The sequence below is a fragment of the Octodon degus genome, unplaced genomic scaffold (genome assembly GCF_000260255.1).
Source record: "Octodon degus isolate 3935 unplaced genomic scaffold, OctDeg1.0 scaffold00012, whole genome shotgun sequence".
Classification (NCBI taxonomy): Eukaryota; Metazoa; Chordata; class Mammalia; order Rodentia; family Octodontidae; genus Octodon; species Octodon degus.
Genome location: NW_004524588.1, coordinates 17,446,306 through 17,452,063, shown reverse-complemented (window position 1 = coordinate 17,452,063; position 5,758 = coordinate 17,446,306). Strand labels below are relative to the sequence as shown.

At 41.1% G+C, this 5,758-nt stretch overlaps 1 pseudogene; it reads left to right on the top strand.

Annotated features, from left to right (window-relative positions):
* Positions 1 to 1,783: 1,783 nt before the first annotated feature.
* LOC101579501 lies at positions 1,784 to 4,109 on the top strand (annotated as a pseudogene).
* The last annotated feature ends 1,649 nt before the right edge of the window (positions 4,110 to 5,758 follow it).

The window sequence follows — 5,758 nt, the reverse complement described above, 5'->3', positions numbered from 1 at the left end:
ATATTCATCAGTGATGTGTCTCCTGGATTCTCCACCCATACACTATCAGCTCACCATTTCCCTAAGGCGTACTACACAGCCATGTCCAGTATTTATGTCCGTACATAAACACAGATCAGTGAAAATATATTCAACTAACTTTCAGAAAACAGAATATCCAAATTTGCAACCTCACTGTGGTAGTAACAGGAATAAGAAATAAATGAAAAGTGATATACTGGGGAATTAAGTTTAAGCATAAAGTTTGAAGACAAACAGAGCCATAGATTCACCCCCTCTTACATTTATTAGTATGATGCTTTATGAAAAGCATGTCTTCATACATATGCACAAAGGAGGACATTTCGGGCAATCCAGTAGGTTAGAATCTTAGTATTTATAGAACCAAAGGCAAATGTAATGAGTGGGTTATTTATTCAGCTTAGTCTTTATACTAATAGTCTTTTCAAAACAGAACTACTTTTTAAGAGAACACTTTGACAAATTATTAAAAACAAGAAATTGGGGCCTGCCTGATAGCATAGGGATTAAAGCGCCTGCTTAGGTAGACACAGGGATTGGGGGTTGATCGACCCCCTTCTGCCCCATGTGCCATGCCATCCCTGCCACCAGGGTGCACTGAGATGGTGATTGAGACTGGGTGAGGTGGCGCACACCTATAATCCCAGTGCTTGGGAGGCTTAAAACAGGAGGATCACTAAGAGTCTGATTGGGGTACTAAGACCCTCTAGACCCTGTACTAAAGGGAAAGAAACAAGAAATTGTATTTCAGAAGACAACACAAAGCTAAATTATTTTCTATGAAAGAAGAAAAACCTATTTGTTTATTTTCCATGATATGGGGGTGGAGAAATGGGAAAAGGAATGGGAAGGTGGAAGGAAAGATCTATTACAATAAGAAAAGAAGGAAAACATAGAAACAAAGCTTTGTAAATGGGGAGGGGAGGAGGAGTTGAAGAGAGGTTAGAGGAATAGGGAAATAAACAAATTATATCATGTACAGGTACAAATTCTCTGTGATGAGTGTGACAGTATATCTAAAATTTGTTGATAAAATCTAATTTGAAAATAAAATAACATTGCAAGATGGAGAAATAAAGAAAAGAGCTATTACAAAAGTGAAAGGCAGGTTAAAAAGCCAGTAAGATTTCAAAACCAGAAATGTTTGACATATGGTCTCTATACTGTTATGTGTGAAACACTTCAGGCTTCCTCTTCACATGATGTGCAAACTCTAAGTGTTCCTACATGACCCACATTGGTGCCATGGTTGCCTTGAAAGAAGGAATCAAGTAGAAAATTCTCAACTCCATGTTAGGATAGATGCCCAGGAGTTCGTGTTCATCGCTGATATAGTACCATGGCCCTACCTGGCTCCTTTTAGAGCCAATTTGTTGACAAAATGGAAATACTTTCAACATTTCTATCAGTTTAGGAATTTGAAACAATTTAGTTCATAGCTGGTTCCATCTAGATGTTTACTTAATCCTTTGGTGACCTAAAACTGCTGCTACTTCAAAGTTCTAAAGCAGAATTAATTAATCTCACCTGGCTGTTTTCTGAGTGGAAGATTTTTCCATCAGTATTGTTTTATAGTCTAAACACAGCAAAGTTTGACAGGATCATTAAATTTCCAAGACCACGATCAGAGGAGGTGACTTAAGGGTTACTCAGTCTAAGATGTGCGCAGAAAGTATAAGTTCCGAGTTGCTTCAGCATCTAGAAGCAGTTACTGTGTCAGTTGTCACACTACTCAGCCAAGGTCCCAGACCCAGGTCAGCCCATGGAGAAGGAGGAGGTGGAGAACTTCGCCTTCTAGGCAGAAATCACACAGTTGACACTCCTGATCATCAGCATCTTTTACTCAAAGAGATCTTCCTGAGGGAGTTAATTTCCAATTCGTCTGATGCTTTGGACAAAATCAGGTATGAAAGCCTGACAGATTCCAGTAAGCTTGACTCCAGCAGGAATTAACCTCATTCTGAACAAGCACATTAACCTCATTCTGAACGAGCAAGATCGCACCCTCACCATCATGGATACTGGGATTGGAATGACCAAGGCCAATTTGATCAATAACCTCAGCACCATAGTCAAGTTGGGTACCAAGGCCTTCATGGAGACTTTGCAGGCAGGCACTGACATCTCCATGATTGGCCAATTTGGTGTGGGTTTCTACTCTGCCTACCTGGTTGCTGAGAAAGTGACTGTGATCACCAAGCATAACAATAATGAGCAGTATGCCTGGGAGTCCTCAGCAGGAAGGTCCTTCACTGTGAGGACAGATACGGGTGAACCCATGGGCCGAGGAACAAAGGTTATCCTGCATCTGAAAGAAGACTAAATGGAGTACTTCGAAGAAAGAAGAATAAAAGAGATTGTGAAGAAGCTTTCACAGTTCATTGGTTATTCCATTACTCTTTTTGTGGAGAAGGAACGCGGTAAAGGAGTGAGTGGTGATGAGGCAGAAAAAAAGGAGGACAAAGAGGAAGACAAGCAAAAAGAAGAAAAGGAGTCTGATGACAAGCCTGAAATAGAAGATGTTGGTTCTGATGAAGAATAGGAAGAAAAAGATGGTAACAAGAAGGAAAAGAAAATTAAGGAGAAGTGTATCAACCAGGAGGAACTGAACAAGATGAAGCACATCTGGACCAGAAACCCTTATGATATTACTAATGAGGAGTGTGGGGAGTTCTACAAGAGTCTGACCAGTGACTGGGAGGATCACCCGGAAGTGAAGCATTTTTCTGTTGAAGGACAGTTGGAATTCAGGGCTCTTCTTTTTGTCCCATGACAAGCTCCTTTTGACCTATTTGAAAACAGAAAGCAGAACAACATCAAATTTTATGTCCACAGAGTCTCCAGCATGGATAACTGCGAGGAACTGATCCCCGAAACCTGAATGTCATCAGAAGGGTGGTGGACTCTGTGGATCTCCCTCTAAATATTTCTCGGGAAATGTTACAACACAGCAAAAATTTTAAAGTCATCAGAAAGAATTTGGTAAAGAAAAAAAGTGCTTAGAACTGTTCACTGAACTGGCATAGATAGGATATCTATCTATCATAAGAGGATAAGGAGAACTACAAGAAGTTCTATGAGCGGTTTTCTAAGAACATGAAGTTTGGGATACATGAAGACTCTCAGAATCAGAAGAAGCTTTCAGAACTGCTACGCTACTCCACATCTGCTTCTGGGGATGAGATGGTTTCTCTCAAGGACTACTGCACCAGGATGAAGGAGAACCAGAAGCACCTCTATTACATCACAGGTGAAACCAAGGACCAGGTAGCTGATTCAGCTTTTGTGGAACAGCTCCAGAAGCTTGGCTTAGAAGTGATCTACATAAGCGAGCCCATCAATCAGTACTGCATTCAGTAGCTGAAGGAATTTGACGGAAAAACTTTAATATCAGTTACCAAAGAGGGCTTGGAACTTCCCAAAGATGAAAAGGAGAAAAAAAAAAAAAAAAACAGGAAGAGAAAAAGACAAAGTTTAAAAAGCTGTACAAGAGCATAAAAGACATCTTGGAGAAAAAGGTCGAAAAGGTGTTCGTGTCAAATCAAATAGTGACGTCTCCATGCTGTATTGTCACAAGTACACATGGCTGGATGTCAAACATGGAAAGAATCATGAAAGCCCAAGCCCGAAGAGAAAACTCCACAATGGGTTACACGGCAGCAAAGTAACACCTGGAGATAAACCCTGACCGCTCCATTATCGAGACCTTGTGGCCAAAGGCCAAGGCCGATAAGAACGACACATCTGTGAATGATCTGCTCATCCTGCTGCATGAAACCACACTGCTGTCCTCTGGCATCAGCCTGGAAGACCTGCAGACACATGTGAACAGGATTTACAGGATGACCAAGCTGGGTCTAGGTATTGATGAGGTTGACCCCACCACTGATGACACCACTCCTGCTGTCTACAAGGAGATGCCGAAGCCAGGGAGATGGCTCAGTAGAATAAGTGCTTCCCTGGCAAGCACAAGGGCCTGAATTCAATCCCTGGTTCCGCAAAAAAAAAAAAAAAAAAAAAAAAAAGATAAGGAGATGCCACCCCTTGAAGGAGATGATGACATGTCATGCACGGAAGAAGTTAACTGAGCTCGGCCCAAAGAACCACTAATGCATGCTCAGTGCTTTAACCTTCATTCGCTCTGATAATATAAATTTTTGAGGATTTTTTTTTTGTTAAGTCTATATGGCATGATAACTGCTTTTAAGGGAAAGATAAGATTTATTTGCACTTTTAAGTAATACTGTGATATTTGAGGCACTAAAGCAGAGCCAGCAGTGCTTTCTCTAGTTTCGCCTTAGTTTATTTTAACAGGTTGAGATGTTAGTGGTAAGATGTAACTTCACTGTTAACTTTGTGAGGTCTGAAGTGCTTAGTTACTGAGCCAGATTCCTTAGGAGGCCAGATCTTGTGTCTCTGAAGTGTTGAGATTCCCTGATGTTTAAAAGAATATTTTGTTAAGATAGCTTGAGTCTTCTTATAGGATCATTTTTTAAACTTTCCCCAGTAATTTCAGATCCGCATGTCCTAGGCTTCTAGAAACACAAACGTGATGGGCGGAGCTGCACGGGTTTGTTTTCCAAAGAAAAGTACTGTTTTGAAGGAGAGACAACTTGCTGGGGATACCGCAGAGCCATTTCAAAACTCATTCGGAACAAGGCCTGTGAATGGACGAGGAGTGCTCAGGTCACATTCTGCTTTAAGAAGCAATAAATACAGCTGAGTTCAAAAATTAAAAAAAAAGAAGGTATAAGGAAGTTCTACTTGAAACACTGAAGCTCAACCCACTATGTCTATATTCTTGTCCTTCTTGGCTATGGTCCAACATAAAACTCATCCCAACCATCCTTCTCTGTCTCATCCAAGTTCTTCTTCTGAGACTGCTGCACTTTTCTTCCTTTTCCACATTCATCTTATCACTGTTAACCTTTTCTGTCTCCAGGTTTTTATGCTCCTGTTCTCAATACAAAGTAAGGAATCTCTACATCTTTAACCTCCCCACAGCACTGTCTTCTGACAACATCACTCCGCAGACCACAAACCTAGAACAAAGAGGGAAGGCAATCCTGAGAAGCTACATCTCTGCCATCACACCCAAATCCCTCCACCGTGGGGTGGATGTCATCTAACAGTACTATTGCAGTGGGCTGTCTGCTGGGGCATTTGCTCTACCACCTCCCCTGCTAGTGCTGCACATTCATCAAGGCCATTGGAATTCGATTTGGCTACCTTAAGCCTTATTATCATCCTAATGGACAGCGCAGATGCTTTACTTCATTCCTTAACCTACAATCCCTTAACTCACCACTAATCTTTGACTTTGTGCTGTTTAAGAGATTCATGCCAAGAGATGTGTAGCCAACTTTTCCATTGATTATATTCTCATCTTCCTGCAGTTAGCCACCCACTTCTCGCCTTGCTTTCACACCTTATTTAACAAAAATAGCAACTGTGAATCTATTACTGACTCCATCATTTCACTCCATTGCTTCACCAAAATGTTCTCCTCGGTACACCAACGATCATCTTGTGGCCACATCCACTTACCTCTTCATGCATTTGCATAAACTTTTGGTTTTCTCTTAATCCTCTGCTTACAGTGTCTCAGTATATTTTATGGTCCCCACTTCTGTGAAGTTTGTGCCCACTCAGAGTTGCATCTTTTGTCCTCTTCTCTTCTCACAGAATATATTCCAACATGTTCTGGTTGATCTCATTATCACCTAGATGTCTGCAG